The following is an 11,230-nucleotide window of genomic DNA, read 5'->3' as shown; positions in this document are numbered from 1 at the left end:
CACCTCTTCTCTAGGCTCCCTTCTCCAGGTTCAGGGACCGTCTGTGGATTCAAAATAAAACAAAGGCCACCTGCCTGTAAAACCCTGACTTCCTCTGCCCAGTGATTTGTCTCTGCTCCCAGGCCCGCAGGATTATTTATACCTTCAGGAGCCCTGCTGCCAGGAGCTCTTCACCTTGTGGCTGCCAGGAAGAGACTGCCTGACCAGCTCAGGCTCTGGGCTTAGCTCCAGCCTCAGCCCTCTTCCCATCAGGAGAGTCACTCATTAGCCCCCTGCCCTACCTGCAAGCAACCCCACAGGCTGCTAGCTCCCTTAAAGGAGCAGGTAAACCCCAGTGTCCTGATACAAAGATATCATTTTAACAAATTATAGATAAAAAAACCAAAACAAAACATGTACTATAAAATATTTACTTTTATTTCAAAAAATAATTTTTGTCCTGATTTATGGGTTTTTTTGTGTAGCATATATAGAGGTGATGGCATAACAGCTCAAAATAAAGTCTTACTCTTGTCTATTGACAATTAGGTTAAAGAAAAACAAACTCACTCACTCAATGGGAAGAATAAAGCCTCCGATGTGCATTAACCAGAGAATCAAAGTCAGGGACTATCTCCATTCTTGCAATGCAGAGCACTGCTGCAAGGTGATCATTGCTCTTTGAAGATCTGTGTTTTGATTTATTGAATTTCATCACAGAAAATGTCTGCTCACACATGTATGTTGATGCAAACAGCACAAGCATTTTCCAGTCATGAGTCTTTGGAAAGTTCTGTTCACTGAGAGAGGCCTAAAACCTAGGAAGTGGCACTGATTTGAATTGCTCTGCAAGCAATGCATCACATTGCAGGTCAATAAGCTCAAGTTGGAGGTCACACAGAAGATTGTCAACATTAGATGTGAACAGTGAGGAAACCAAAGATGGGTCATTTTCTCTCATTCAAAAATCCTTGAATTGTTGTGAAACTTCAGCATGCAAATCGAGTGGTGAAATCATGTATTTTTTCAGGGTTTGATCACAAATGGTAATTGGCTGCAATGTAGGAAAATAGGTGAACTCTTTATTTCCTATCTGATGGGAGCAAAGGAGCAACTTTGTCATAAGTGACTTGACAGTGGGCATGTCTATACGTGCATTTATGCCAGCTTAAATTTACCATTCAGTAAGTTACTGATCAGTAAGTAGGAACAGGCCAGCATCTACATGTTCAGGCATTAAAGCATATTCACATTGTATGTGGACTGACTTGGGACTAAAGGTTGTCCCAAGTCAGTCCACACACACAGTGCTACTGCTCAGTAAGGCGTCTATGCATGCGTTACTGTGCAGTAACTAATCAGGCATAAATTTGATACCTGCATCTTGATACCAAGTCAGTGTAAGTCACTATAGTTACTATGCAGTACAAGCGTGCACATGTAGACGTGTGCTCATACTGTTCAGTCATTTCAGTTACTGCAAAGTAAATGCACACATGTAGACGCACCCAGGTAAATGTTGTTCTTTAGCAAGAAGCCCCTTCCCTTACAGTCTTGAATTCAGTTCATTTATGCAGCCCACGATATCAACAGCAAATGCAAAATCAAAGAGCAACGTTCAGCTGTGGGAAATCCAAATCTTATTCTTTCATGTTCAAAAATGGAGTCTATCTTATATTCAGCTTCACGCTTGCTCTCAAAATGCTGATTCCAGTTGTATTCTTTGAACACTGCCACACTTTCTTTGCAAATTAAGCACACGGCTTTTCCATACACATCAATAAAAAAATAGAAGAACATTCTTTGTTGAATATTTGGCATTCACGGTCAACCTTCCTCTTCTTTGATGAGCTCATTTCCAACTCAGGCTCTGGGCATTTGGGGCAACCTACTGCAACTGCCCTCAGCACTGCCACAAGCTCCTGAGCCACAGGTAGGCAGGCACTGCCAACCCAGCCCAAGCATGGCTTACACAGGGCCTGCCGCACAGAGCCAGGCAGGTGAGCAGGCAGGAGTACTTCCTCCCGGGGGCCCCAGTGGTGCCAGCAGAAGCTGGAGCTTGAAGCACTGCCCACGCCACCCATGTGCAGGCTGGATAGAATCAATTGGTTGGCTGGATATGCAGGCCATATTTTGTTCATCCCTGCTCTAAATCCAACTTACCCTCAATGGCCTGCCCATCACTAAGCCCCAGAACTGTGCCTGACCCTGTGTCTAGACATATATCAGGCACTCATTAGAAAATTTCCCCTCTGAAATAGTCCTTGCACTAACTGAGAAATAGTCACATAGCTTTATGACCTTTGAAATTATCACATCACTCCCTGCCTTGCAGCTTAATTCCTAACTGCTCTCACCTCCATGGTACCTGCTCTTGTGCAGAGCTTATTGGTTAATTATGGGTGATGCCAGGAAGGGTATGACAGGGAATGTATCACTTGAGAAATACCCTGTTCATATACTCTCCCTGTAGAGCATCTATTGATCCCCACCGTCAGAGACAGCCTATTGGTCTGACTGAGTATGGCACTTCCTATGTCCTGACTTCCATTGCTGTGGGTGGCCAAGGTGATGGTTTTTATGCAAGTACATAACACAAGATGCAGGGATGCAGGACTGAATATATGTGAGTCTTGTGGGATTGGCTTGGTGTGAAGAGGGGCATGTGACAGTGGGTTTGTATGGGAGAGAGAGGCTGGGAAGGTTGCTTCATAATAATATCTCATGTGTAAGACATAGAGTGGGACTGTGACCTCTCCTTGTGGTTTATTGATAGTCTGTTCCAACCTGATTGATTTCCTCTCCATTACCGAGACTGTTTAGAGGACACAGGTTAAGCTTCTTCTCTAGCAGCCTCAGGCCTCAGCCATGATTTGAATGCTAAAGCCTGTTGTCACTGAAGGCTTGTGCATGGCACCCTAGGAGATTGATACCAGGCCCGACTCTGCTGTCAGACACTGATAAGAAAATAGGCTCAGCATAAGAGCAGGTGGCACAGAGGTGAGAGGAACTGGGAATTCAGCTGGAAGAAAGGACATGATGTGACTATTTCAAAGGCTGTACAGCTATTTGAATGTTCCTCAATTAGTGTCAGGTCTGTTTCAAAGTAGGGGAAATTTTCCAGTGAGTGCCTAATGTCTCTAGACCAGTGATTTCCAGCCAGCATGCCACAGCAGCCTGGGGTGCCTTGAGAGCCTTTCAGTGGTGCATCAGTGTGTCATGCAACTTTAGCACTGTTGGGAGTGCAAGCACGATTCACATGATAAACTCATGGATTTCAAATAGGAATCTGCAGTGTCAAAACCATTCTGACCTGCCATGGTCTTTCTGAGCAATTTGCAACAAAAGGCTTACTCTAGTATTTTTCTGTAGTCAAAAAAACAAGTGAAAACTAAGAGCTGGCATTTTCTGAGGGTTGCCTTGAGGCTATTCAGGGGAGGCCTTGAATCTAAAAAAGCTGAGGACCAATTTGGATGAAACTTGCAGGAGTGATAGCCTCTGCTGAGCGCATGAAACCTGCCAAGTTTCAAGGAGATAGGTTCAGGGGTTTGGGGAAAACTGCACTTCAAGCTGCTGACAGGCAAAACTCATGACATAGATGATCCTGTGTGTGTTAAGGCACAGAAGGGGTGAAAACTGCAGGGATAGTAGCCCCTGCAGAGGCCACAAAGCCTACCAAGTTTCAAAGAGATAGGTGCAGGGGTTTGAGGGAAACTGCACCTCAAGCTGCAAAGAAGCAAAACTCATGACATGGGTAACACCATGTGTGTTAAGGCACAGCAGGGTGACAGCTGCAGGGATGGTAGCCCCTGCTACAGCCACAAAGCCTGCCAGCTGTCAAGGAGATAGGTATGGGGTGGGGGAGGAGTCTGGGTTCTGGGGCCCTGCACCTCTAGCTGCTGACAGGCAAAACTCATGACATGGGGGCTTGTGCAACTGACCGTCTCTGTCTTGGGACATGGATCTTTCATGTCATAGCAAGATCAAGAGAACAGGTGGGCTGAAAGAAGTGAGGATTCCCCTTATGGCAGCCAAACCCACCATCTCTTAAGGCCCCAGGACCTAACCTTTTTGATGTTTTTAGTCCTGATCAAAGCAAGGAACCCAGATGACTTTGCTGCCTCCAATCAAAATAATGAATAACACCAGAACGTGTGAATGGGGCTCTTTCCGTCCCCACATCCTTGTACTGCCTTGTCCTTCTGTACCTATTTTTTCTCTTTGTCTGCTGATTAAAAGAAGCCTAGTGTATGCAGTTAGGACTGTACTTCTTTGCAGCACTGCTGTAAGCCTGATCAGGGGGTGGATCTGGGCAGTAGAGGAAGTGGGGCGTGTCAGCTATGCTGTTGCACCCCCCACACCCCTTTTTTAAATCTTTAAAACCAACTGCCTGGGAGGGGCTGTGGCATTTCTATTCAGATAGTGCTGAGAGAGTCAATTGGCTTCATGACTCATTATCATCTCTCTGATTCCTACTTTGTCTCCACTCCACAGATGTTAATGACCCCCAATCCCTTTAACGGTCTTGAAGTTGCAACTAGTCAAACTATTCCTTCCTATGCAATTTTGCTGTCTGTGAGCCATTCCTTGTAATGTCTCTCTTGTCTAGCCTGGCAGACTGTTTTTAGCTCTAGCTAACAGCTTTAACTTAGGTATGATATTACCTCGGGTGTAGAAATGCCTGACAATGATGCATTGGAGCTAGAGTCATGACAATCAGGAAAGCTAGATTTTTCTTTTATGAATCTAAATAAGAGACATACATTTAACTATAATGACTACCGAACTAATGATGCAATAGCTTTTGACTATTTAGATTCCTTTTTGCCTAGTTTGTTGTGGTTTTTTAAAAATTCTATATATGCCCTAGCAAATTAGTGCACATTTCAATAGTTATATTTGTTTTTACTTTGAGCTTAAACTGAATAATATCATTCCAGCACCTTGGCATATTAGTAAAGCTTATAGTTTCTCTCTAACTGGAAATATATATATTGTGTTATACGTGATGACATGTCATGCCATCTGCACCCCTCTTTTCAACATCCTAGATCTTCCTGTAACCCTGAGACCAAAAAGGCAGTGAAAAAGCAATGTCTGAAGTAGCCCAGTGCTGCTGGCAGGTCCTTAAGTGGACCCTGTCCGTTCTCCAGGCTGCAAGTCAGCATCAATGCCAGAAAATGATGCTATATGCTGTAGGTCTGCTGTTATCTTCCCTCCCTTCTTATTTGTCTGGATTTTCTTCAGGCAGGTAGGATCAGACTCCAAAAGCAGCAACACCTCTAGTTCATCTCACTTTGTTATCCTGCCCACAAATATTTCCATCCTCAGTGCCCTCTAAAAAGGCATCCACCTCCACCCCCTACTGAAAACTCTCTCCAGATAAAGGGAAAGTAGATAAATGATGTTAACTGTTTCCGGCCTTCTCCATGGCTTTTATAAAAGATTGCTTTAGCAGTTTGTTTGCCAGGAAACTAAGCAGCCCACAGTTGGTTTTTGTACTCAGAACCCCTTATCTAACTCTGGAGTCTTTTAAGAAATGTTTGGAGGTTTATCTTGCTGGGATCCTTTGACCCTAGCTGACTTCCTACCCCTGGGGCAGGGGGCTGGACTCAATGATCTTCCAAGGTCCCTTCCATCCCTCATGTCTATGAAACCTATGAACTGGTTAATGCTATGCAGGGATGAGGTGTGTTTAGACCTGTGAATTCCTGGGCTTATTTATTGCAGCAAAAAGCACAAAAGCTCTAAAGGGAAAAGATGATCTTCCAAGTGCTCGCTCTCACTTCAGTGGGCCGTGGACTAGGCCCTCTGAGGCTGTCTTAGATTTCATAGATTTCTAGCGTTGGAAGGGACCTGGCAGGTCATCATGTCTGACCCCCTGCTCCAGGCAGGAAAGAGCGTTGGGGTTAGGTAACCCCAGCCAGATGCCTGTCTAATCTCCTCTTGAACACCTCCAGGGTAGGGGAAAGCACCACCTCCCTTGGAAGCCCATTCCAGAGTTTGGCAACCCGTACTGTAAAGAATTTCTTCCTTATGTCCAATCTAAATCTGTTCTCCTTCAGTTTGTGGACAAGGTAACCCCGAGGGGTGTCTTGGTAAACAGAGTGCCCCCTATTCCCTGCTGGCCCATCCCGATGAGTTTGTAGGCAGCCACAATATCGCCTCTCAGCCTTCTCTTTCAGAGGCTGAAGAGATTCAGGTCCCCCAATCTGTCTTCATAGGATCTTACTCGCAGGCCCTCAACCATCCAAGTAGCACTCCTCTGAATGCTACCGAACCTAAGTTGTTTGAAAGTAGGTTCAGGCTGGACATTAGGAGGCACTACTTCACAGTCAGGGCAGCTAGGATCTGGAACCAACTTCCAAGAGACGTGGTGCTGGCTCCTACCTTGGAGGTCTTTAAGAGGAGGCTTGATAATTACCTAGCTGGGGGCATATGAGCCCAGTATTCTCTCCTGCCCAGGGCAGGGGATCGGACTTGATGATCTACTTAGGTCCCTTCTGACCCTACACCTATGAATCTATGAACTCACTCAAGGTTATCCGCATCCCTCTTGAAGTGCAGCACCCAAAACTGATTGCAGTAGTCCATCTGTGGCCTCACCAATGCTGCATAGAGGGGAATTATCACTTCCCTAGACCTGCTCATGATGCTCCTGCTGATGCAAGAAAGAGTGGTTAGCCTTGCTTATGACCTTGCCGCACTGGTGACTCATGTTCATTTTTGCGTCAACCAGGACTCCAAGATCTCTTTCCATTGTTGCAATGCTCAGAATGGTTCCCCCAGTCTATAGGTGTTTTGGAGAGTCTTTCTCCCCAGGTGCAACACCTTCCATCTATCCTTGGTGAATTGCATCCCATTCTGAGCCTCCCTCTTCCCCAGTCTGTCCAAATCTGCCTGAATGCACTCCCTGTCCTCCAGTGTGTTTCCTATGCCCCATAGTTTAGTGTCATCTGCGAATTTGGACGAGGTGCTTTCAACACCTTCGTCCAAATTGCTGATGAAGATATTAAACAGTACTGGTCCAAGGACTGAGCTTTGGGGGACACCACTGCCCACATCCCTTCAAGGAGAAACTTCCTGTTCACATTCATAGACGATGTACCAGGCCTGTAACACTGTGCTTTCAGTGCAGGGACTCTTATTTTATCAGAGAAGCACAGAAGGTTTGTAATGTTGACTGTCATCTACTGGAGACTGGGTTGAACCCTCCTCCCCTCTATTTTATGCATAACCTACCCAAGTTCAAGACCATTCCTGCCAAAAGGACAGGTTACTGCAGTAATTCACTATGGCCTCTGGCCATGAACATGTCTCGTGAAAAAAAAATTACTTTGGAGCACCAGAATGTCCCGCTGGGTTCCTTGTTTAATAGTGATGGAGAGCCTCGAAGAGCCAATACTGTGGCTGAAGATGCTACAGTGTGGACCGGAGGTGCTTGGACTGTGTGCAAGTTGGCTTATTAAAAGAGAGGTTATTTTTATATGCAGCTTTTTTGCTAAACATATCACTTAAAGAGAGCAATAAAGCAGGTTAGAAACCAGGTCAGGGTGGTTTCTGATCCATAGCTGGTGTTTATTATCCATTGATCCTTTCTCTTAGTAAAGTGGGCCTGTATTCTCAAAGGTATTTTAGATGCCTAGCTGTTGAAAATGATAGGACTTAAGCACCTGAATACCTCTGAAAAGCTGGGCCTATATTCTCAAAACATTGCAGCAGAATAGGAGAGTAGGAGGTCAAATTTTCACATGTATGTGTGTGTGTGTGGTCAGAAGACAAGCCAGTTTATAAATAAAAATTAAATTCATACAAGCTCTCCATATCAAGAAAGGCCCAGTGAAGTTAAGGGTCCCAGTCCTGCAGGATTGCTAATTCATGGCTGTTTATCACGAGTCTCACTAGGTTTTCTAATTTCTTTAAGCCCCAGTTCCTCAAGCCATGTGATTATGAGAGACTCTTTGCTTTCATATGGAAAGAGTAAGTCTTTAGCCCTGAGCATTGTAGCAAAAAGCTTCAAAACATGAGCCTTAGAGGCTCAAATACCAGCAGGAGACTAAAAGGACACCATTTTCATTTATATATACATAAAACAACCTCATGGCTTTTAACTCTAACTCTTAAGGGCCTGGAACTTGACTTAATTTTTTTTTAACACTTAGGTTTGCTAAGTGAGCGTGACCTCTGGTGCTTTTCAAGCAGAAATTACAGCCACAGAAGGAAGCCAAGGCAAACACCAGGGCAGAAGTTTCAACATTTAGGAGAGTTGGAAAGACACCCAACACAGCTGGTCAGCCACCTTGATAAGAGCAACCAGGCCCAGAGCCATGGCCAGGCTCCAGGACAGCAGCCCCATTCACCATCAGAGGAGGGAAATACGTCCGGGGAAGAAGCAGGCTGTCTGGGGAGGACAGCACTGGCAATGGCCTTAGCAGCCAGGCTTCTTCATGAGCCACTTCCCCTAACCCAGGGCTGGTGTGGCAGAGGCTAATGCTGAGAGAAGGAGCTTTGGATGGAGGACCTTAAAATGGAGCTCAGGCAATGGAAACTAGAAGAGGATGAGGTGTGTGCATGAAGGAGACACAAATCAGAGCTGGAGAAATCAAGGTACAATGGGGCACATGAACCAGTAAGCAGTAACCAGCCTTCAAGGGGGCTTAGAGCCTGAATTAAGATGACCTATGTAACTACCCCTGCATGCTGCTCCTGAGAGCACATGGCATTAGCCAGAGATTTGCCCTCCAGACTGGCCATGGGGTCTTGCTTCCCTGCTGGGTCCTAAAGGCACGAGATGGAGCGGATGAAGCGGGCTAAGTTCAGAACTATGGCCAGGCTGAGCAGGTCCTACTGCTTATATCTGAACTGACTCCTGAGGGCCACAGGACAAAGCTTTGGGGCCCATGGAAGGCTTTAACATGTGACGCCTCTGAATCCTCTGGATCTGAGCACAACCCACCCGCCGGCCGGTGAACTTGTGTACAATGGGTCTGGGTCAGAGTCCTTCAGGCAGGCAGCAGTGCAACTCAGAGGAGGCAACTGGGCACTGCATGTGTGTGCGTGGGGAGGATGGAGGGGAGTTGGGGCACAAAAACAGCAGGGAATGGCTGCAGGGAGAGTTCCCTATGGGAGACCAGGTCCCTTTACAGGGAACAGGTGTCTCTTGGAGAAAATGCATGTTGGAGGATCAAGAGACAGGAAGGAGACATCAAGGTGTTTCCCAAGAGGTATCACTTGAGGCTGTTATGCTTGGCCCATGACGTTTCTCTCTTGGGACATCAAGGGATTCAACACATCAAGAAGAGACTTCATTGCACCTGCTCTGCTGCCAGCTTTCAGCAGAGAGGGCTCCTCGCTGACCAGGTGCCAGTTCTACTGTGCAAGAAATGTGGGGCCAGGCACTTCTAGGCCTCTGTAAATCACCTGCAGACCAAGGAGAGAATTACTGGGACTCTGAAAACAATGCTGGAGGCATTTCTGGATCAGCACCTACATAACTGAGATAAATACTTTCCCTACCTGTCTTTTGCTTTGAGCAAATTTCCCTCTGAATCACTTCCCCTGATACGGGAAGACGGTGTGTGGTTCTCCGGGACCTGCCAAGCAAAGAACGGGAAAGGAAGGTCTTTTCAGAAGTAACGTCTGTGGCGGAGTATATCATGCCTTGCTGTGTTGAAATCAAATACATGGGTTTAGCCAGAGAAGCTAGACTCAAGGGAAACAAAAGGTCTGGTTTGAACGCGTTGCACATGCCGGGTCATACAGTATAGAGGGCCAGGTGGTGGTGCCCCTACCAGAGCAGAACAACAGGCTCCAGGCTGGCTGGGGTGGAGGCTTCAGGGTTGTCCAGCAGCTAAAAGACATGAACCGTGGGCTGAAGAGTCACATCAGTCACCACAGGATACCACTGTCTGATCAGATCACTTAACGCCTACACCAGGAGTCAGAGCTCAGAGAGATCCTGCAGTGCTACAAGCAGGTGGTCCCTAGTGAGCCTGGGCACACTCACTTAGCTGTGCACCCAGTGAAGACAGGGCCCAAATCTCCTGTGAGCTATTTTTCTGCCAGTCACTGAGGAAACAGCTCAAGACCCAGAAAGGAAAATCAAGGACATGCTGGCACTAAGCATGATCTGGCCCTGACAGAGTCCATTGGCATCACCTATGGTGCTGGTGCCCAAGGAGGGTGACACTCACTTTGTGTGTGGCCTACTGCACACTTAATGCTATCAGCAGGGCTGCTGCTTATTACTTGTGGGTACCTGGTACCAGGCCCCTAAGCACTATGGATCTCACTAGGGGCTACAGGCAAGTGCCACTGGACCAGATGCCAGGCTTACATGAGCCTTCACCACCTCAGGAAAGTTTTTGAGTTCCTGGGTTTACCATCTGGCCTGAAAAGGGTGTGAGCATCTGGCAGATCTTTACTAAGGGAGTTGCTCTGTGTTGATGATGTTTCTATTCTTTTCTAGCATGTGTTGATGCTGTTTCTATTTTCATCCAAACTGGGAAGAACATGCGACTTGGAGGGGACTTAACTGCCTTAAGAAGGCAGGACTGACCGTAGGGTAGAAGCGTATAAAGAGAGGTCGGCAGTCATGTCACATCTGGGACACGTCTGGTAATGATCCCATCCAACCAGAGCCTGCAGAAGTCAATGCTATTCAGGCCTAGCCTGGTCTCCAAATGAAGCAACAAGAACAATTCTTCAATGTGACGCTGGGATGTTATAGGAGGCTTGAACCCTGTGTTACCTCCATAGCTGTTCCTGTCACTGAGCCGTAGCAAAAAGATAGGCCAGGTAAGGTGGTCTGGACAGGAGTTGCAAAAGGCCTTCTGCTGCTTAACAGCTGTGAGCCAAGGCGCAGGGCTGGAGGATCGCTGATTTTGACAAACCACTTACACTCTTCAGAGACACCTCAGAATAGGTCTGGAGCCCCCTTAATGAAGGCCAATGCTAGCTGAGAGACACAGCCTATTATACAATGCTGTAGTTGGAGCCGATTCTGTAACTGGAGATGCTGGGATGAGGAGTGGAGGCATGTGCACTAGGTGCTGCTGGCTTATTAAAGAGATTTTCTTGGTTGGTTTTGCTTTACAGCTTTTTTACAAACTGATGCTGATAAGATAGAACAGCAAATCAAATCAGAAATTGGGTCCAGGTAGCTCTCGACTTATCATCAATACTCACCATTCATGGTATCATCCATTGGGCCTTACTACTGATAAATATGGGCCAGAGCCTCAAAGGTATT

This window comes from Gavialis gangeticus, unplaced genomic scaffold, assembly GCF_001723915.1.
Source record: "Gavialis gangeticus isolate Ggan-Ray unplaced genomic scaffold, GavGan_comp1, whole genome shotgun sequence".
NCBI classification, from domain to species: Eukaryota; Metazoa; Chordata; order Crocodylia; family Gavialidae; genus Gavialis; species Gavialis gangeticus.
The sequence above is the reverse complement of the archived record's forward strand: the minus strand, read 5'-3'. Positions refer to the sequence as shown.